Consider the following 22,397-nt stretch of genomic DNA (forward strand, 5'->3'; position numbering starts at 1 on the left):
AAAAACCACCCTTAAAACCTTATTGAGCCATTACTATGTATTTGCTTAACTCCTGTCCCTTTGTGCCTCAGTCTCTCAAGACTACCTCCTCTGTGCTCAAAATAATGCCAAACAAGGCCCCACTGCGCCCATGGGAATCCAATTCTGGGTACAGACACCCTTCAAAGATTTGAAGGTGGACTTTACTGAAATAAGACCCAGTGGAGGATACAAATTTCTTTTGTTATTCATCTGTAAGTTTTCAGGTTGGGTTGAGGCTTACCCCACATGCACTGAAAAGGCAAGAGAAGTAACCAAGACCTTGTTAAGGGATGTAGACATAGAATGCCATTAACCATAGGCTCAGACAATGGCCCAGCTTTTGTTGTCAAGGTGGTACAACAAATAGTCAAAACCCTAGGTATCCAATGGAACTTACACTCAGCCTACTGGACCCAGAGTTCAGGGAAAGTGGAATCTATGAACCGGACCCTAAATCAGCCATGGCAAAACTATGTCAGGAAAGTTGCCCTGGCCAGATATACTACCCCTACTTCTTCTCCAAATATGCTGTACACCCTGGGCAAAAATAGGATTTGAGATCCTATATGGAAGACCCCCTCCACTAGTCAAATACAAGGGGGGACCTGACAGAACTAGGGAATTTAGAAATAAAAAACAACTACAAGGATTAGGAAAAACTGAACTTGAGATACATAGGTGGGTGAAGGACAGGGTATCTATTTTCCTATGGATAACTGTACACCCCCACAATCTTGGGGATCAGGTTTGGATTAAAGAGTGGAAAGGGAATCATTCAAACCTACCTGGAAGGGACCCTATTTAGTTGTGCTAACCATGACCACAGCCCTCAAGGTTGCAGGACTAACCACCTGGATCCACCATTCTCCAGTAAAGGCAGCCCACCTGTCACTTGACAACCACTTGGAATGGAAAGTGACTGCTAACCAGAATAATCCTTTACAGATCATCCCTAAGAAGATAACAGAAGATAAGCAGCCTGCAGCCAACACCTGAGAACTCTTTGCAACCAGAAGCTTGAGAAAGTCACCAAGCAACTTAAATGAACTATAACAAATTATTCTCTCTAAATTTTCATTGTCATCCCCTACCTATTTCTCTTTCCATATTTGTTGCTATACTCTTTGCTGTAAGGCTGACCCAAGTTACTCCTACAGATTGGGTGCCTCAGTCACAAACTCTTATTAGCCTTCCTCTACTTAATTAGTGTTTTAGGATGCCTAATTCTCCTTAGATGTATATGATCTGAGTTATGATTGCTGTCCCTGACTTGGAATAAGAAATTGTCAGTAACCTACCCTAACAAAATGAAATTTCTCTTACTGTTAATGCTGAGTCCTCTCATAAGAAGCAAAGTCCCTCCTCAATGTAATGATGACTGTTTCAGGACCTATCACTTGAGATCCTCCCTTTCCCCTGCCTTGAATGGCCTAAAACAACTCCTAGGACAGGAAACTACACACAAGGCCTTCACCACATATACATACCAACATGAAAAATGTTATCAATCCTCCTCGCACTGTTCCCATGACAGAAAAACTTATTGCCAAGTAAGTATTAAAGCAAGACACTTTTGGCAGGGAACATCATGTCATGGAACCCCAGACAAACATGCCTGCTGGACACAACAAACCCACTTTAGATTGTCTGATGGAAGGGGAGTCCAAGACCAGGCCCATAAGGAGGTAACCAACAGGAGGCACAAAATTCTATGAAGCAGACTTCTGAAGTCTGCTCAGGAGATTTAAACTTCCAACGGGTCTTATGACTTTAACTCCTACTTATACCAGATTCTAAATTCAACCCATAACCTCCTCAACTTCTCTAACATTCAGTTAGCCAAGGACTGTTGGCTTTGTCTGTCTCTAACCCCCTTACATTATGAGGCTACCCCAGTTTCAGATAATATAACCAATATGGCTATCACCTGCAACATATCAAGAGATAACATAAATGTCACAATAGGCCCCATGGTTACTGATATAAAACGAATAGGGTGGGCCTCCTTATGTTTTAAGGACCAACAGGGAACAACCCCCATAGGTAACTAACAACCAACGCAACCAGACTGAGATATACAATCAAACAGGTAAAAACCAAGAATCACCATGGTGCCTTCCCCCTGCAGGAATATTCTTTGTTTGTGGAACTAATGCTTATTTGTGCCTGTCTGCTAACTGGGTGGGAATTTGCACCTTTGCCTTCTTAACCCCCAAATAAATATTCTCCCCAACAACCAATCTCTTATAGTTCCTTTGGCTGCACATACCCAGTCTAAATGAGCTATCCAAGCTATACCTCTACTAATTGGGTTGGTAATCAGAGTAAGTACTGGAGTTGGGGGAGTAGCCTCATCTATTTCCTTTTACCAAAACTCTCCCAAAATCTGACAGATGACATAGAAGAAGTTGCAAACTCCCTGGTAACCCTACAAGACCAGGTAGCCTCCTTAGCAGCAGTAGTATTACAAAATAGAAGAGGGTTAGACCTGTTAACTGCTGAGAAGGGGGGAATATGTCTCTTACTAAATGTGGAATGCTGCTTCTATGTTAACCCATTAGGGATAGAGATATGGCCCAACTATTAAAGGAACAGATCATCAAACGAGGCAAGAATTAGCAGACTCATGGAACTCTTGGAGCAACATATGGAATTGGACATCCTGGCTCCTCTCTTTAGCTGATCCTCTCCTAATGCTTTTCATAGCCCTACTGTTTGGTCCTTGCATTCTTAATATGCTAACCAGATTTGATTCTTCTTGCCTAGAAGCTATATAACTCCAAATGATGCTTCAGTAGGACCATTCTAGCTGTCACTACTCTCTTTTGGATGGCGAAGAACCCTAGCTGTCACATTACTCCCTTCAACGTCCCTGTCAGCAGGAAGAAGCCAGAATGGTCTCTGTCCCCCTCCTACCTCCTGTGGCAGCAAAGGGTTCCCTGGCCCCCAAAACTGATTTTCTCTAAGTCTGCTAGAGCAGCTTGAAAATCAAGAGCAGGTAATGAGAAGGAAAATTGATAAAAAGCAGATAAAAAGGGGCAGCCAGATGTCGGAAGCCAGATACTCCCCTTGCATGCTTTTGGCTTCTGCAATCTTGCTCACCTCTTGTATCAGCCTGCAGCCAGGAACCAGAAGGTTGACTCTACTAGCCCTGCCCATCCAGAGAGCACATATGTATAAAAGATCAGTACAACCCGAGCCGGATGCTCAGCCTTTGGAGGTGACTTTGTTAGGCTGATACCAGTACGAAATAAACAGTCTTTTCTGATTCCTCGAGTGTGTGTCCTTATCCCTTCCTGGGTGCTGTAACAATAGCTCAGCCAGGACCACCCCAGAAGCAGCTAAGAGTCCAGGCCTTACTCACTCACTGCCCTCACCTCAATGACTGGCAACATTTTGCTCAAATAACTCTCTGAAATCAGGGTTGAGTAGTAAGAAGAATAACTTGTGTTCCACTATGTCTTTTCAAATTATTTTCTATGTCATTTCCTTACTCCATTTCTAGTGCAGTTCCATGTGGTGGAGACACAGGGCAGCTACAAACAATTTCACAGAAAGAAAATTGAGGTCTGACTTCTGCTCCCAGCAGTCTAATTATCACAACCATGTAATCTGCTAAAAGAGCTGGATTAAAATGTTTGATTTTAACACATGGTTTTCTAGGACAGTTTCCTAAGTGCCCAACATTTGCTAATTGAAAGGAAAAACTATGACCATTACTTCTGGCCTAAATGCTGCCAGAAAATAAGAGCCACATCATCCCTTCTTATGCCCTATCCACCCCATTCTTCCCTCCGTCAATACTGAGGGGTTTGCAGAGTTTGTTTTGAAAGTCCACAGCACTGACACCAGCACCAAGCTCCAGTACTAGCTATCTCATGCTTTTATGTCCTGCACAATGTAGAGGTTAGGGAACATGCAAATTAGAATCTTGGCTTTGTTACTTATCTGTCCAGGCTTTAATTACCTCAGAGTTGGTAATTAAATAATTTCATATGCATTAAAATATTCACACACTTAGCATTTGGAACATAGAACTCTAGAAGTGTTTGCTATTATTATTATCATTAATATTATTATTACTAAACTTCTGCTACTGTCCAAGACCTTCTCAGGGGAGGTTTTTATTGGTCCTTTGCACCATGGTATACATTTAAGACATTGGTTCATTCTCTCAGAGGAATTTGCAATAAAGTGCTAGTCTTAATAACAGTAAAACAAAAAGAAATTTCAGGCTGAAGGGAGGGGTCAAGGCCCCACAGGAGTTTTTATCCCTGAGGGAAGCTTCCTAAGTGAACTATGCCTGCCTGGGCCCTCAGCACAGAGCAAGTCTGGTTTCAGAGGAGCCAGCCTGTAATGGGGTCACCTGATGAGCCAACTGTACTGAGGCACCAGCAAAGCAGGGGCTCTGTGGCAGAAAGGGTGAGAGAAATGCTCCATTCCCATTGATTTTTGCGGTCAGAAGATCCAGGAGGGAGCTGTTTAATTTCAGCATGCATGTATATTTGTGCCATCTGGGGACACACACACACACACACACACACATGCACAAACTTGGCCCTGAGCAAAGGCAGTCAGAGGAGGAGGAATATTTGTGGGCTGTGAACATGTGAATAGACAAAAACAACCTCTTATTCATCCAACATTCCAGAGTGCAGCAGAAAGTGTTTCCACTCAGGGCACTAAAAAGTTTGCCACTCCTGGAGTCTGAAGAAAGATGGGTAGGGGTAGGGCAAAAGGCCCTATCCCTGAGTGGGAGGCCAGGCCAGCCAGGGATGGTGGATTCCAATTAGGCACCAAGGCAGCTGCAAAACCCTAGATCAGAGCAGAAAAAATGTAGAGACAGAAAGTTAGGTGCTTTTATGTTAATGAACCCAAGCCATGTTGGATCACTGTTTAGAAAAATGATTTGGTTTTTCTTTCTTTCTTTTTTTTCCATTCAATCAGTGATTTAATTATGAGAAAAGTGAATAGTGTTAAAGATGCAAAGGCACCAATCGTCCAGGAGGCCTGAAAGGGTAAATACAATTATACATTGTAATGAAACCAAGCAGAGTGCCTTCCAGCCGCTGGTTCAAAGCACTCAGCTATGATTTTGGAGAAGCATAAACAATACAAAAACCAATAATTGCTGTGTCAGTCACAGCATCCGTGCAGAATACCAAGTACGGCTCCAAGCCTCCGGCTTCCTGGTGTTGAAAGGGGGCATACAGAAACACTGTCTGCTGGGAAAACCCTAGGGACCAGGCAGTTATTTGTCTCTAGCACCTTCAGGACCTCTTCCCAGGTCTCCATCACCCTCCCAACCCCCACAGAGGTATTAGCAATCACAACCCACCCCAATCTATTTGTTACCAAACACAGAACTCAGAATTTGCAGGCAACAACAGGCTGAGAGCAGGTCTTGCTTTTTCAACTGCATCCAAGCAGTCCAACCAATGGTTTCATGGATGTCATTCTCCCTAAAACAGCACTATCTGATAGAAATACAATGTGAGCCACATATGTAATTTTTAATCTTCTAGTAGCTAAATTAAAACAATAAAAAGAAATAGATGAAATTAATTGTAATAGTATATTTTAACTCAAATCATCCAAAATATCATAATTTCAACATATAATCAATAGAAAAAAGTATTGATGATATATTGGGCATTTTTTTTGTACTAAGTATTTGAAATCAGGTGTGTGTTTTAGGTTTATAGTACATCTCAATCAGACTAACCATATTTCAAGTGCTCAGTAGCCACATGTAGCTAATGGTGCAGCTTATCTCAGGGTACCAAACAAACCACTGATCCCCTGAGGTACCTTGCACCTTGGGCTCTGTGAGCCTGGAACCTGCCCCTCACCCTTATGTGAAGGAGAATCCTACCTGTTTCTTAAGGTCTGAAGACCAGCACCTTGAATCACCCTCATCTGTCCAGCAGCTGTACTGAGTCCTCTCCAGGCTGGAGAGAAAATAGCCCAGAGGGCCCAAGTTGGCCACTGCAACTTGCTCAGGTTGGAAAAAAAGCTGTAGAAGTTGTCTCTGAACAATGGCATTGACCAAAAACCCACAGGATGGTCAACAGAGATTCACGATCCTAGAGGCTGGGGAAAAGGAAGGTCAGTGGCTATCTTCCAGTAACTCTGGTGATAAGAGGCAGGGATCCATGAGATTCTGTGGCAGGCAGCCTGTGTGTCCATTTGCCCACCAAGATTCTACCCAAAACACTTTGTGCATGATATTCACATTGCAAGTGGAATCTTGATATCTGGGCCCAGCAGGCCTTTCTGAGGTACTGGAGAAAGTGCAGCTGCTCTCTACCCCCACTCTATCAGGCAACAGAGGGGCTGTGTCAGCCTTGCTTGCAGACTGTTTGAAATGCAACTCTGCCTGCCTCTGCTCCCTTGTAGACACTCTACAAAGAGGCCCCGCTGAGCACTTTAATTTCCAGTAGTGATAATAACTGAAATTGGTGTTCCAGTTGAAAGAGGAGAAAGGCCCAGCCTCCCCACTCCCAGGGGAGAGCTGAAAATCTCATGAACTCCCAGCTCTCCTAGTGGACTTACTAATAAATAGCCTCTTTCTAAAGGACCCCAGGAACCCTCATCTCTGTCCAGTTTAACTCCAAGGACCCTGAGATCACTTTCTCTCCTCTCTCTCCCACATGAGTTTCCTCTTTCTCTACACAAATTTTCCTTTCTTTCCTCCTCTTAGGAAAAAGTGTCCCTTTTTCTGGCCCAGGGCAAACTCACCCCAAGGCCCTGGTCCCATCCTTTGACGCACCAGCCTCACTCACCCCCGTCTTCACTCTCTTGCACCTTCAGTCTCTGTTCCTCCTTCATTATCCTTTTCCACAGCACACAAATAAGCCTCCTCCCTCAGACACCTCTACCACTCCTGCACTACATCATGCCTTCCTCTCTAGGTCATAGTTGTTCCCTTCATACTCTTTCCTCCCTATTCCTTTGCAATGTGGCTTCTCTCCCTGTAGCATCTGGCACTACTTTCAGAGATCCCCAGGATCCTGGTCACACAAATTCTAATGCTCATCTACGTCTAAGCACCACCTACACCATGGCCAATACACTTACCCTCACCACAATCTCTGGGAAGCTTGCAGGTCACTGGGTCTTCTTCAAGTAGTCACAGAACGTTCTACATCACTCTGTAAGGGGATCTAGATCCTATAAGGGGCCTACCACTTATTGAGGCCATGAGAGTCTTGATTTCAGGGACCATGACAGCCATTCATTCAGTTACTCATTAGGTAAATACTTACTGAACATCTACTGTGGGACAAGCATGGGTCTGGCACTGTGGAGCAGGAAGGGAACAAAACAGCAAGGCCTTCGTCCTCATGGACCATTCTAGTTGGGCAGACATCAAATATGAAAAAAAATAAATTTTTAAAATCAATATAACTGCAGATAGCAACAAGTGCTATGGAGATATAAAATCAGGATGATATGATAAGGAGAGGTTTATGAGGGAGAAGACAATTTAGATTGGATGGTCAAGGAAGGACTCTCTTATGAGGGGACATCTAGTCTGAGGCCTGAATAAAATAACTTTCCACTCAGGCTCATTTGCAGCATAGATATTCATGTTGTCCACAACTACTGTTCTCCTTCACTGGTCAGTACCCGTGCTGTACTGGTTGTTAAGTATTTTTAATATCTATTTCTTCTGGCCCCAGCCAAGATAAAATAAAGGGCTAGAGCATGAGTTACAAAGACCCTGAGGTGAGAGGGAACTTGCACTCATGGAACAGAAGGTGAGCTGATGTCACAGGAATGTGACAAGTATGAAGGGCCAGCATGTATGTCTAGTCCACCTTGGTAAGGCATTTGGATTTTGTTCTCAGTACTTGGAACAATTTTAAACAAGACCCAGATGTGCTCTGAATTGTATTTTAAAATAGTACTTCAGCTGCTTTGTACATTGTGGATTTTAGGAAGATGAGAGGGAAAGCAGAGAATTGGATAGGAAGCTATCTATCTTCGTTAGGATTCCCCAGATTTAGGCTCTAAGCTAGTGTAAGGGATGTGATACCCTAAAACTGGTAGGAGAAAAGGAAGTGAGATAAAGAATGGGAAGCAACCATTCTCAAGCAGGCCACCACTGTGGGCAACTGGAAATTAATCTCATTAGGAATATGGGGAGGGTGTGTAGAACATGCAGTTCAGATTATGCCACCCAAAATTTGAGGGAACTGGAGCATTATTGTACCAGAGTTAATTCCCTAGCACTTCTGGCCTGATGTGTATGAAAGTAGAGTGGGCTCTGCAAAAAGAAGTCAGAGTGTATGGGTGGGGCACTGCCCAAATCTGCCACAGAGGATATTTCTCCAATCCACAGGAGAGATCAAGATGGCTTGGAAATAAATGGTAGAAGTAGTGATTAAAACAAAAGAAAGGAATGAAGTTCTGACACATACTACAACATGGATGAACCTTGAAAGCATTATGCTAAGTGAATTAAGTTAGATGTAGGAGAGCAAATATAGTATGATTCCACTTAAATGAAGTACTTAGAATAGGCAAATTCAAAGAGACGGAAAGTAGATTAGATGATACCAGAGCCTGGGGAAAAGGGGAATATAGAGCTATTTCTTAATGAGTACAGACTTTCTGTTTGGGGTGATGAAAAAGTTTTGAAAAAAGATCGTGGTAATGGTGGTAAAACATTGTAAATGCAATTAATTTTACTGAATTATACACTTAAAAATGGTTAAAACTTTTTGCTGTATGTATTTTACTACAATTTTAAAAAATTAATAATATCAAAAACCATTGAATTATGTAATCTAAATGAGTGAATTGTGTGGTATGTGAATGATATCTCAGTAAAGCTGTTTTTCAAAACAGAAAGGGAAGTGAAGACAATCAGAATATGAATTAAGCCCATGGCACTGGCTGATGGATTGAATGTTGTGGGTGAGAGAGAGACATGAAGGATGATGGCTGTACTATCCTAACCACCTGCTTAAGCTAAACTGGTTGGAAGCTGCCCACCAACATTGGTCTTTCACACTTGGAGGATCACAGGAGACTTACCACAGGAAGGGTGGGAGAGTTAGGCAGTGTTATGCAGAGCCTGTTACAAAATTTAATGGTCTTGGGGCACCTCGGTGGCTCAGTCATTAAGCCTCTGACTTCAGCTCAGGTCATGATCTCGTGGTTCATGTGTTCCAGCCCCACGTTGGGCTCTGTGCTGACAGCTCAGAGCCTGGAGCCTGCTTCAGATTCTGTATTTCCCTCTCTGCACCTCCCCTGCTCATGCTGTGTCTCTACCTCTCAAGAATAAATAAACATTAAAAATTAAAAAAAAATTAATGTCATCAGTTTCTCTTCCCAGGCACACCCTTAACACAAAGGTCATTGAAGCTCTTAGGTCCACTATGATGTGCTACATTCCAGACAGCAGGGCACCTCCACGTCTTAGCCCCTCCTTTTCAATTAACTTTCACCAGATCACAAAATACTGCCATTCCTAAAAAATCAAGTATGGCAGCTAGAAGCTAGTAAAGAGGATATACATACCCAGCCTACTGGGCAATGCACAGCCACCATTTCCCTTCTGTGCCTCTGGATTTAGGAGCTAGGCAAGGGCAACATTCTTAACTTTTTTTTTTTTTTAAGAAAGTCTGCTTTAGCTTATTGCAGTTGGTTAAACCAATAAGCCTACATTTTACTTGATCTTTTTCTAACCAGCTGAGCTTGTAAAGCCATATGTGAGTCAAGCTAAAAGTGTCACCAGTCATATGCTCTTGAATCACATCTCATTGAACCAATACAATTTTCTCCTTTGACTAAATTCCCAGGCAACGATTTCTAATCTGTTTTAAAGAATGATGCCTTGATTCAATTACACAGTGAGACTGCGACAACGCTCCAGAGTGACAAATGGTTATGTAATGGGCCAGATGGTTGAAGGGGTAACCTAGTCAAAAACTGGCCCTTTGCATGCATGCAGAAATACCATGAGGGGCCACACTTCTTCACGTGTAAAGACACAGTCTGATTTTTATCCTTGCCATCATAGAGAATGTAAATATTATCCCTGGGGGATACCTTGAAGACAACTAGTTTAGCATCTGTATTTCCCTTATTTTCATCACAAGAGATTTGACAACTTGCTTGAGGTCACACAGTCAGTAGGTGTTACCAGGCTAGACTGCTGGTCTCCTAATTCTCATTCCACTCTCTTTCCCTTGCATTGCACTGCCTTTAATTGCCAACAAAGATTTCCCAGTTGAACCCAGGGTTATGAAGTCATAATGAACTTTGGCAGAATGAGTAAATTGTGACAACCAGAAATAATTGTGCACTCATATGCAGTAGGTACTCTGTGCCAGATGTGTTTTGTCTCACTGTGCCACTCTGGCTGCTAAGCCAGAGCATATGAAATTTGACCCTCTGTGTCTGAATGGTTCCTTGATTCAGAAGGACAGATGAGAAGGAAACATAGAGTAAAGGGTAAGTGCAAGAAGTCTGATTAGGATGGGATGCCAAGAAATAGTAACTGGCTGGCAAGTGTGGGTAGGAAGATGGTCTGAGCCTGTGGTTCATGAGGTGCCTCCACCACAGTTGCAGGTCAGGCTATTATTAATCACCTCCCAAAGTTGGGCTTAAATATATCTATAAACAAGTGTCATATGAACAACTATGTACAGAAAGCTGACTTAATATGCAAATGTCCAACTTATCCAAGTATTCAAGTATGTTTTTCATCACTTGGTTAAAACCTCATCCAATCCTGGCACTTTTCTTCATTATGACAACTGTGAGATGTAATTCATCACACACACACACACAAAAGGGCATACACCATAGTGCTTACCTCCTACCCACCAACCCTCCCACTTCCATCTGCTGTGTCAGGTAGGTGGGTATGGGAGAAACCTACATATTTCTTTACCTGTGCCTGGAGGTAAGTGCCTGAAGGTAAGCAGGCTCCAGGCACTGCTCCAGGTAAGTTACCCAAACTGGTTAATTCCATCATTGTGGTAAGCACTGCTAAAACATCTGAGAGTCAGGAGAGAGGCTAAGGAAGCCCCAGCAATGTGTGGGGAGAGCCAAAGGGCAGCCATCTGAGACTTGTTGAGTCTCAAGTCATGGAATAGAGAAAGTAGGCAAGGGCAGGAGCCCAATATTCTCCCTGATGTTCCTCACCAACCTCAGTTCTACCCACTCTTCAAGGTTCAGCTAATGCCCCTCCTTCCAGGAAGGTTTCTGTAACTAGTCCACTGGATGGTCTCTTTTTGGAATCTCTATGCATTTAGAGTTTGACACTAAATTAAATTAAATCCAGCAATCATTTATTATTTTACGAGCACTAATGATGCGGTATTTGTCTTCAGAGTAGTTCATTCCAGATTGGGAGGGGGATTGAAGGACACAAAGACAAATGCATCTGACAGCTGTAAGTGTTGATAATATCCTCAGAGGTGGGATGGACTTCACAAAGGGTTCACCTTCCAGAGTATGTGACACTGAATGGAGATCCCTCTTTTGGCTTCTCCATATGGTCAGTTTCTAAAGTTAACACGAAAAGAAAAAAAAAAAAACACAAGGATTTTCAAGATTATTATTGAAACTCCTTTAGAAAGATGCTATTCAGGAGACCAAGGTACTCTTACAGTGAGCCCATCCAGCCAACATTCCCCCCCCCCCCCCCACCACTGGGACAGATCTGCTTCCTCAGTTGGCTTATGTTTTAGGAAACGTTTTATGGAAAATTCGTGTTGTTAACTACTGGAGTCCCAATCAGTGATGTGAAATACTCATATCTAGAGGCACATGAGACCAACCTGAGCTGGGAAATAGTAGGTTTATGGCTCTTGTTCTTTCCTCACCTGGACAAATGCTCACTGGAGGTATAGGCACAATTGTCAGTACTATTCAAAATGATTTTCTCTCTCATTTTCTTGCTCTCACACTCTCTCAATTAAATTTTGTCACCTAAACTTTTTGTGCTTGACTTCTTTGTCCAGCCCCATATGTGGTCCTCCTGTGCATGTCTATCCCTCCCCTCAGTCATATTTATACAGAACCTCCTATGTCTCCAGAATGTTTCTTGGCTGACTGCAAATACTTTGGAAGTGAGGGGAAGGAGTCTTCTCCTAGTCTGTATCCTACTCAGTGTGCACACAGTCCAAGACACAGAGAAAGGGTCCAACACCTACTTATTAGTGAGATCCTCCTGGTTCAGGAGCTCTCTGAGGTCTTTTCCCAATTTTCAGACAGTAAAGCATCCAAGGCCTTTTCTAGAGATTTGTGCTTCATTCACAGCTCAGCTCTGGAGCCTCCTCCTAAGAGTACTGCCTCTGGAAATAAACATTTGTGCTCTGTCCTTCTGTGTGGGAGGCTGACTGATGCCATCCCCTTCCTGTAACATAAGCCCCTACTAGTGCAGTGTTTCTGAGCACTCAGGACTCACCTGGCCAGGCTGCTCTCCTTCTCAGGCAGATTTCTTGAAGAAAGAACCTAGGGAATGAAGCAGGGCATAGAGAGTCATCATGCCTCCAAGCCCCACTATTAGGGGAGGTCAAGGGAAAAATAGGATCACAAATGCCATATTATTTCACTCATACATAGAATTTAAGAAACAAAACAACAAAAAAACAAAGAGACAAAAGAATACATTAAAACACAGAGAACAAACTGGTGGTTGCTAGAAGGAAGATGGGTAGGAGGATGGGTGAAGTAGTTAAGGGGATTAAGAGTACATTTGTCTTGAAGAGCACTGAGAGATATATAGAATTATTGTATCATTATATTATACACCTGAAACTAACATAACGCTGTATGTTAATTGTACTTGAATTAAATAAATGCATAGATAGATAAAAATTAAAAATAAATTAAATAGTGGGATGGAAAGGCTGGAAGAATTTAAGGGAAAATTTTCCAAACAAATTTTCCTAACTTATTTTTATAGGTTTGAATAGCCCATTCTGAGTTAGTCATATTTCAGCTTCCTCCATCCCTCACATTAGAACCAAGTTAAAATTTAAAAAGGAAAGTCCTTGAACCTCTTAGTTTTTCTTTTCTACAAAATGGAAATAATACCAATATCTCACAAGGTGTTTTTTTCACCTCAAATGTTTATTTTTTTATTTTATTTTATTTTTTAAATTTTTTCAATGTTTTTATTTATTTTTGAGACAGAGACAGAGCATGAGCAGGGGACGGGCAGAGAGAGAGGGAGACGCAGAATCCGAAGCAGGCTCCAGGCTCTGAACTGTCAGCACAGAGCCTGACGCGGGGCTTGAACTCACGGACTGTGAGATCATGACCTAAGCTGAAGTTGGAGGCTCAACCGACTGAGCTACCCAGGTGCCCCAATGTTTTTTTATTATTTTTTTATATTTTTTTTAATATATGAAATTTATTGTCAAATTGGTTTCCATACAACACCCAGTGCTCATCCCAAAAGGTGCCCTCCTCAATACCCATCACCCACCCTCCCCTCCCTCCCACCCCCCATCAACCCTCAGTTTGTTCTCAGTTTTTAACAGTCTCTTATGTTTTGGCTCTCTCCCACTCTAACCTCTTTTTTTTTTTTTTTTCCTTCCCTTCCCCCATGGGTTTCTGTTAAGTTTCTTAGGATCCACATAAGAGTGAAACCATATGGTATCTGTCTTTCTCTGTATGGCTTATTTCACTTAGCATCACATTCTCCAGTTCCATCCACGTTGCTACAAAAGGCCATATTTCATTCTTTCTCATTGCCACGTAGTATTCCATTGTGTATATAAACCACAATTTCTTTATCCATTCATCAGTTGATGGACATTTAGGCTCTTTCCATAATTTAGCTATTGTTGAGAGTGCTGCTATAAACATTGGGGTACAAGTGCCCCTATGCATCAGTACTCCTGTATCCCTTGGATAAATTCCTAGCAGTGCTATTGCTGGGTCATAGAGTAGGTCTATTTTTAATTTTCTGAGGAACCTCCACACTGCTTTCCAGAGTGGCTGCACCAATTTGCATTCCCACCAACAGTGCAAGAGGGTTCCTGTTTCTCCACATCCTCTCCAGCATCTATAGTCTCCTGATTTATTCATTTTGGCCACTCTGACTGGCGTGAGTGTGGTTTTGATTTGTATTTCCCTGATAAGGAGCGACGTTGAACATCTTTTCATGTGCCTGTTGGCCATCCGGATGTCCTTTTTTGAGAAGTGTCTATTCATGTTTTCTGCCCATTTCTTCACTGGGTTATTTGTTTTTCGGGTGTGGAGTTTGGTGAGCTCTTTATAGATTTTGGATACTAACCCTTTGTCTGATATGTCATTTGCAAATATCTTTTCCCATTCCGTTGGTTGCCTTTTAGTTTTGTTGGTTCTTTCCTTTGCTGTGCAGAAGATTTTTATCTTCATAAGGTCCCAGTAATTCACTTTTGCTTTTAATTCCCTTGCCTTTGGGGATGTGTCGAGTAAGAGATTGCTATGGCTGAGGTCAGAGAGGTCTTTTCCTGCTTTCTCCTCTAAGGTTTTGATGGTTTCCTGTCTCACATTCAGGTCCTTTATCCATTTTGAGTTTATTTTTGTGAATGGTGTGAGAAAGTGGTCTAGTTTCAACCTTCTGCATGTTGCTGTCCGGTTCTCCCAGCACCATTTGTTAAAGAGACTGTCTTTTTTCCATTGGATGTTCTTTCCTGCTTTGTCAAAGATGAGTTGGCCATATGTTTGTGGGTCTAGTTCTGGGGTTTCTATTCTATTCCATTGGTCTATGTGTCTGCTTTTGTGCCAATACCTTGCTGTCTTGATGATGACAGCTTTGTAGTAGAGGCTAAAGTCTGGGATTGTGATGCCTCCTGCTTTGGTCTTCTTCAAAATTACTTTGGCTATTCGGGGCCTTTCGTGGTTCCATATGAATTTTAGGATTGCTTGTTATAGTTTCGAGAAGAATGCTGGTGCACTTTTGATTGGGATTGCATTGAATGTGTAGATAGCTTTGGGTAGTATTGACATTTTGACAATATTTATTCTTCCAATCCATGAGCAGGGAATGTCTTTCCATTTCTTTATATCTTCTTCAATTTCCTTCATAAGCTTTCTATAGTTTTCAGCATACAGATCTTTTACATCTTTGGTTAGATTTATTCCTAGGTATTTTATGCTTCTTGGTGCAATTGTGAATGGGATCAGTTTCTTTATTTGTCTTTCTGTTGCTTCATTGTTAGTGTATAAGAATGCAACTGATTTCTGTACATTGATTTTGTATCCTGCGACTTTGCTGAATTCATGTATCAGTTCTAGCAGACTTTTGGTGGAGTCTATCGGATTTTCCATGTATAATATCATGTCATCTGCAAAAAGCGAAAGCTTGACTTCATCTTTGCCAATTTGGATGCCTTTGATTTCCTTTTGTTGTCTGATTACTGATGCTAGCACTTCCAACACTATGTTAAACAACAGCGGTGAGAGTGGGCATCCCTGTCGTGTTCCTGATCTCAGGGAAAAAGCTCTCAGTTTTTCCCCGTTGAGGATGATGTTAGCTGTGGGCTTTTCATAAATGGCTTTTATGATCTTTAAGTATGTTCCTTCTATCCCGACTTTCTCAAGGGTTTTTATTAAGAAAGGGTGCTGGATTTTGTCAAAGGCCTTTTCTGCATCGATTGACAGAATCATATGGTTCTTCTCTTTTTTTTTGTTAATATGATGTATCACATTGATTGATTTGCGAATGTTGAACCAGCCCTGCATCCCAGGAATGAATCCCACTTGATCATGGTGAATAATTCTTTTTATATGCCATTGAATTTGATTTGCTAGTATCTTACTGAGAATTTTTGCATCCATATTCATCAGCGATATTGGCCTGTAGTTCTCTTTTTTTACTGGGTCTCTGTCTGGTTTAGGAATCAAAGTAATACTGGCTTCAGAGAATGAGTCTGGAAGTTTTCCTTCCCTTTCTATTTTTTGGAATGGCTTGAGAAGGATAGGTATTATCTCTGCTTTAAACGTCTGGTAGAACTCCCCTGGGAAACCATCTGGTCCTGGACTCTTATTTGTTAGGAGATTTTTGATAACTGATTCAATTTCTTCACTGGTTATGGGTCTGTTCAAGCTTTCTATTTCCTCCTGATTGAGTTTTGGAAGAGTGTGGGTGTTTAGGAATTTGTCCATTTCTTCCAGGTTGTCCAATTTGTTGGCATATAATTTTTCATAGTATTCCCTGATAATTGTTTGTATCTCTGAGGGATTGGTTGTAATAATTCCATTTTCATTGATGATTTTATCTATTTGGGTCATCTCCCTTTTCTTTTTGAGAAGCCTGGCTAGAGGTTTGTCAATTTTGTTTATTTTTTCAAAAAACCAACTCTTGGTTTTGTTGATCTGCTCTACAGTTTTTTTAGATTCTATATTGTTTATTTCTGCTCTGATCTTTATTATTTCTCTTCTTCTGCTGGGTTTAGGCTGCCTTTGCTGTTCTGCTTCTATTTCCTTTAGGTGTGCTGTTAGATTTTGTATTTGGGATTTTTCTTGTTTCTTGAGATAGGCCTGGATTGCAATGTATTTTCCTCTCAGGACTGCCTTCGCTGCGTCCCAAAGCATTTGGATTGTTGTATTTTCATTTTCGTTTGTTTCCATATATTTTTTAATTTCTTCTCTAATTGCCTGGTTGACCCTCTCATTCGTTAGTAGGGTGTTCTTTAACCTCCATGCTTTTGGAGGTTTTCCAGACTTTTTCCTGTGGTTGATTTCAAGCTTCATAGCATTGTGGTCTGAAAGTATGCATGGTATAATTTCAATTCTTGTAAACTTATGAAGGGCTGTTTTGTGACCCAGTATATGATCTATCTTGAAGAATGTTCCATGTGCGCTCGAGAAGAAAGTATACTCTGTTGCTTTGGGATGCAGAGTTCTAAATATATCTGTCAAGTCCATCTGATCCAATGTATCATTCAGGGTCCTTGTTTCTTTATTGACCGTGTGTCTAGATGATCTATCCATTTCTGTAAGTGGGGTGTTAAAGTCCCCTGCAATTACCACATTCTTATCAATAAGGTTGTTTATGTTTATGAATAATTGTTTTATATATTTGGGGGCTCCGGTATTCGGCGCATAGACATTTATAATTGTTAGCTCTTCCTGATGGATAGACCCTGTAATTATTATATAATGCCTTTCTTCATCTCTTGTTACAGCCTTTAATTGAAAGTCTAGTTTGTCTGATATAAGTATGGGTACTCCAGCTTTCTTTTGGCTTCCAGGAGCATGATAAATAGTTCTCCATCCCCTCACTCTCAATCTAAAGGTGTCCTCAGGTCTAAAATGAGTCTCTTGTAGACAGCAAATAGATGGGTCTTGTTTTTTTATCCATTCTGATACCCTATGTCTTTTGGTTGGCGCATTTAATCCATTTACATTCAGTGTTATTATAGAAAGATATGGGTTTAGAGTCATCGTGATGTCTGTATGTTTTATGCTTGTAGTGATGTCTCTGGTACTTTGTCTCACAGGATCCCCCTTAGGATCTCTTGTAGGGCTGGTTTCGTGGTGACAAATTCCTTCAGTTTTTGTTTGTTTGGGAAGACCTTTATCTCTCCTTCTATTCTAAATGACAGACTTGCTGGATAAAGGATTCTCGGCTGCATATTTTTCCTGTTTAGCACACTGAAAATATCGTGCCAATCCTTTCTGGCCTGCCAGGTTTCAAAAGAGAGATCAATCACGAGTCTTATAGGTCTCCCTTTATATGTGAGGGCACGTTTATCCCTTGCTGCTTTCAGAATTTTCTCTTTATCCTTGTATTTTGCCAGTTTCACTATGATATGTCGTGCAGAAGATCGATTCAAGTTACGTCTGAAGGGAGTTCTCTGTGCCTCTTGGATTTCAATGCCTTTTTCCTTCCCCAGTTCAGGGAAGGTCTCAGCTATAATTTCTTCAAGTACCCCTTCAGCACCTTTCCCTCTCTCTTCCTCCTCTGGGATACCAATTATGCGTATATTATTTCTTTTTAGTGTATCACTTAGTTCTCTAATTTTCTCCTCATACTCCTGGATTTTTTTATCTCTCTTTCTCTCAGCTTCTTCTTTTTCCATAATTTTATCTTCTAGTTCACCTATTCTCTCCTCTGCCTCTTCAATCCGAGCTCTCGTCATTTCCATTTTGTTTTGCATTTCGTTTAAAGCGCTTTCAGCTCCTCGTGACTGTTCCTTAGTCCCTTGATCTCTGTAGCAAGAGATTCTCTGCTGTCCTGTATACTGTTTTCAAGCCCAGTGATTAATTTTATGAGTATTATTCTAAATTCACTTTCTGTTATATTATTTAAATCCTTTTTGATCAGTTCATTAGCTGTTGTTATTTCCTGGAGATTCTTATGAGGGGAATTCTTCTGTTTGGTCATTTTGGATAGTCCCTGGAGTGGTGAGGACCTGCAGGGCACTTCCCCTGTGCTGTGGTGTATAACTGGAGTTGGTGGGTGGGGCCGCAGTCAGTCCTGATGTCTGACTCCAGCCCACCACTGGGGCCACAGTCAGACTGGTGTGTGCCTTCTCTTCCCCTCTCCTAGGGGCGGGATTCACTGTGTGGTGGTGTGGCCCATCTGGGCTACTTGCACACTGCCAGGCTTGTGGTGCTGGGGATCTGGTGTATTAGCTGGGGTGGGTAGGCAAGTGCATGGGGGCAGGAGGGGCAGGCTTAGCTCGCTTCTCCTTAGGTGATCCACTTCAGGAGGGGCCCTGTGGCAGCGGGAGGGAGTCAGATCCGCTGCCGGAGGTTTGGCTCCGCAGAAGCACAGAGTTGGGTGTTTGCGCAGAGCGAGCAAGTTCCCTGGCAGGAACTGGTTCCCTTCGGGATTTTGGCTAGGGGATGGGCGGGGGAGATGGCACTGGCGAGCGCCTTTGTTCCCCACCAAACTGAGCTCTGTCGTCCGGGGGCTCAGCAGCTCTCCCTCCCTTTGTCCTCCAGCCTTCCCGCTTTCTGAACAGAGCTGTTAACTTATGACCTCCCAGACGCTAAGTCGCTCTTGCTGTCGGAACACACTCCGTCTGGCCCCTCCGCTTTTGCCAGCCAGACTCGGGGGCTCTGCTTGGCCGGAGAGCCGCCCCTCCGCCCCGGCTCCCTCTCGCCAGTCCGTGGAGCGTGCACCGCCTCGCCGCCCTTCCTACCCTCTTCCTTGGGCCTCTCGTCTGCGCTTGGCTCCAGAGACTCCGTTCTGCTAATCCTCTGGCGGTTTTCTGGGTTATTTAGGCAGGTGTAGGTGGAATCTAAGTGATCAGCAGGACGCATGGTGAGCCCAGCGTCCTCCTACTCTGCCATCTTCTTCAATCTCTGTTTGTTTATTTTTAAGAGAGAGAGGGAGAGAAAGTGGGGGAGGGGCAGAGAGAGAGAGGGAGACACAGAATCTGAAACAGACTCCAGGCTCTGAGTTGTCAGCACAGAGCCTGATGTGGGGCTAGAATTCACGAATCCATGAGATCATGACCTGAGCCGAAGTCAGATGCCTAACTGACTGAGCCACCAAGGCACCCTTCACATGGTGGTTTTAAGGATTAAACAAAATGTTACATGTATGGCCAACTGTAAAGTTGACAAATGCTATGAGCAAAGTCACCTTCTAGGACAGACACTAAGAAAAGCAAGCAGGAGCCATGCCTTGGGAGGTAGTTGGTACAGTGCCTAAGAAAGCAGACCCGGGAGTCAAACAGAGATGGGCTCAATCCCCCGGGGAGGAGCCTGGAACATTTTTTTTTTCTGTCTGCATTCTCCTCCTAGTAACTTTTGGTAGGGGCAGGCACTCCCTCTTCTGCTCTCAGTCCATGTATTTAGGTATGGGGGAATATCATAAGCTGTCCTGTGCCCCATTCCTAGATCTTTTCAGTTATGTAAATAAATAAATAAATAAATAAATGCCTTTTCTGATTAAGCTAGTTGGTAATGGGCCCAAGTCGCTGGTCATCAGGAATCCTAACACAGCATAGTTTAAAAATTCATGGTATGCAGGGTAGGGCAAAATCACCTAAGGCCTTGCATGTTAAGAGGACAAATTAGCCATACTATGCTAAGCACAGAGCACTCCATGAACTTGCTTTACCAGGCGTTTTCAAATCCTTCTCAGCCTGACTAGTAGGCTCAGATACAGAGATGTCCATGCTGACATGGGCACTCACTTCACCTCATTTCTGTCTTGGTCTCAGTTGAAGGGAACCAATAGAAGTCCAGGAAAAATGTGAACATATCATGTTCTTGGATGATTCACACTGGGTCTCCATAGTTGAGATGCCTCTGACAAAAGAACCCAATGTTCTGGGGCTCTTGTCTTACCAGGAGAAGAAAGGCTGCTTCTTGTTTCAGTAGTTGCAAAGATTCTGCTAACACGCCAAATGGTTGCATATAAAAATTTGGACAACCATAAACACTTCTGATTGTGAAATGTTCTGCCATGACTGCAAGATGGAGAGACTAGTTCAGAGCTTATCCAGACCCCTAAGAGAGCCTGTCTCATTACATCTTGGAAACCTGGTCCATTGTAGGCAGAAATGTGTTCCACTTTCAACTCTGGCAATCAGATCTCTTGGACCATTGGTGCTGATCACTAGTTCTGGGTGTCAATATAGTCATCAACTGTGTTGATTTTTTCTCCCCTACCTCTGCTACATTTCTTTTCCAGCCTGCTACAAACCGAGGGGGGACTTTTATCAAGCCATATTTTATAACCATTTGGGGCATTGGAGGGAAAAGTCAGCACTGTCATCTCATTGTGCTTTCATAAAATGCTGCCATTTCTTTCTTTCCAGAAGAGTTGCATCCTTCAAGTTAGGAGTCTTAAAGTTCACATAATCATGTTTCAGTGATTTATGTATTTGTTGGAAACATTCCTCTTTAGTCCAGTATGAACATATGGAAGGGAGAAAACAACTTATCCAGAATAGGGAGGTTTCTTCCCAACTACATTTCTTGTGCATTATTCCTCTTGTCAGGAAGTCAGGTTTGAAAACTGCAGATAATCAAGAAGCCTGAAAAGAGCCACAGGTGTTCACAAATATCCCTCACTCCAAGCTTGCTTTAGAAGCACAACAGCCAGCCAGGTATTCCAAGCTTTGCTTCCATGCCAGAGAAAAATCACCCTCAGCTATCTGTGAATATGAGCTTCTGCCTTAGAAAAACTGATGTCAGCTACAAGTCTTTTTTTTTTTAACATCCTCATGACATATTATTTTATTACTTGAAGTTTATAACTTTTGATACTCTTTTTTTAAATATACATATTTTTATTTGTTTTAAATAAGTTATATACTAGTATAATTCATTAATAATACAGAATATCTTCCAATTATTCTACAGGTCTGGGTTTGAGTGTTTTGTTTTGTTTATTTTTTTATTTAATATTTAAAAATTTTTAAATCCAAGTGAATTAACATTTGGTGTAGTAATAATTTCAGGAATAGAATTTAGTGATTCATCACTTGATACTCTTTTCCCATTTCACCCATGCCCCAACTCCCTTCTCCTCTGGCAACCACGATTCTGTTCTTTCTATGATTTTGTTTTGTTTTGTTTGTTCATTTGTGTTGCTTTTTAGATTCCATATATAAGTGAAATATATGCTATTTTCCTTTCTTTGTATGACTCATTTTTTTAGCATAATTTCCTCAGGGTAAATCCATGTTGTCACAAGCAACAAGATTTCATTCATTTTTATGGCTGAGTAGTATTCCATTATATATACATACCACATCTTTTCTATCCATCTATTAATGGATACTTACATTGTTTCTATGTCTTGGCTATCGTGAACAATGCTGCAATGAACACAGAGGTGCATATATCTTTTCAAATCAGTGTTTTTGCCAAAACAATGTACATATTCAATGCAATTCCTATCAAAGTAACACCAGCATTCTTCACAGAGCTAGAACAAATAATCCTAAAATTTGTATGGAACCAGAGAAGACCCCGCATAGCCAAAGCAAGCTTGAAAAAGAAAACCAAAGCAGGAGACATCACAATCCCAGACTTCAAGCTATACTAAAAAGCTGTAATCATCCAGACAGTCTGGTACTGGCACAAGAACAGACACTCAGATCAATGGAACAGAATAGAGAACCCAGAAATGGACCCACAAACATATGTCCAACAAAACTTTGACAAAGCGGGAAAGAATATCCAATGGAATAAAGACAGTCTCTTCAGCAAGCGGTGCTGGGAAAACTGGACAGCAACATGCAGAAGAATGAACCTGGACCACTTTCTTACACCATACACAAAAATAAACTCAAAATGGATGAAAGACCTCAATTTAAGACAGGAAGCCATCAAACACCTCGAGGAGAAAGCTGGCAAAAACCTTTTTGATCTTGGCTGCAGCAACTTCTTACTCAACACATCTCCGGAGGCAAGGGAAACAAAAGCAAAAGATGAACTACTGGGAC

The 22,397-nt window shown here is 42.0% G+C and overlaps 1 long non-coding RNA gene across 2 annotated transcripts in view; it reads right to left on the reverse strand.

Annotated features, from left to right (window-relative positions):
- Positions 1 to 11,308: 11,308 nt before the first annotated feature.
- The window catches only part of LOC132690430 (uncharacterized), a 214,772-nt gene continuing 203,683 nt past the window's right edge, over positions 11,309 to 22,397 (reverse strand). For both annotated transcript variants that reach the window (XR_013552653.2, XR_013552654.2), the window contains 2 exons: positions 12,452 to 12,498; positions 11,309 to 11,547 (listed from right to left, as the gene is read on the reverse strand). This is a non-coding gene — a long non-coding RNA (uncharacterized LOC132690430). The remainder of the gene's footprint in view (positions 11,548 to 12,451; positions 12,499 to 22,397) is intronic.

The sequence above is a fragment of the Panthera onca genome, chromosome E2, assembly GCF_046562875.1.
Source record: "Panthera onca isolate mPanOnc1 chromosome E2, mPanOnc1 haplotype 2, whole genome shotgun sequence".
NCBI lineage: Eukaryota > Metazoa > Chordata > Mammalia > Carnivora > Felidae > Panthera > Panthera onca.